Source organism: Alligator sinensis, unplaced genomic scaffold (assembly GCF_000455745.1).
Source record: "Alligator sinensis unplaced genomic scaffold, ASM45574v1 scaffold13_1, whole genome shotgun sequence".
In the NCBI taxonomy this organism is placed as follows: Eukaryota; Metazoa; Chordata; order Crocodylia; family Alligatoridae; genus Alligator; species Alligator sinensis.
The window spans coordinates 453881-454125 of record NW_005841909.1 but is presented as its reverse complement, the minus strand read 5'-3'; positions in this window follow the sequence as shown (position 1 = coordinate 454125).

Genomic DNA, 245 nt, shown 5'->3' with positions numbered 1-245 from the left:
GCTCTCCCTGCTTTCCTGGCCACATCGCCCACCCTCTCATTGTGACTGGGTAGGACCTTGCATTTGATCATAAGGAAACACATGTTGCTCAATCATGCCCAGTTTATCAGTCCTCCAGATTGCTCTATAACATTGACTTGTCCTTTTCTGTGTTGCTGCTTTCCATTAATTTCCTTCCTATTGAGATCTAAAAGATGTTTCTGATTATTTCCCTAGGTGCATTTGCCCACACTTCCCTGTCCATA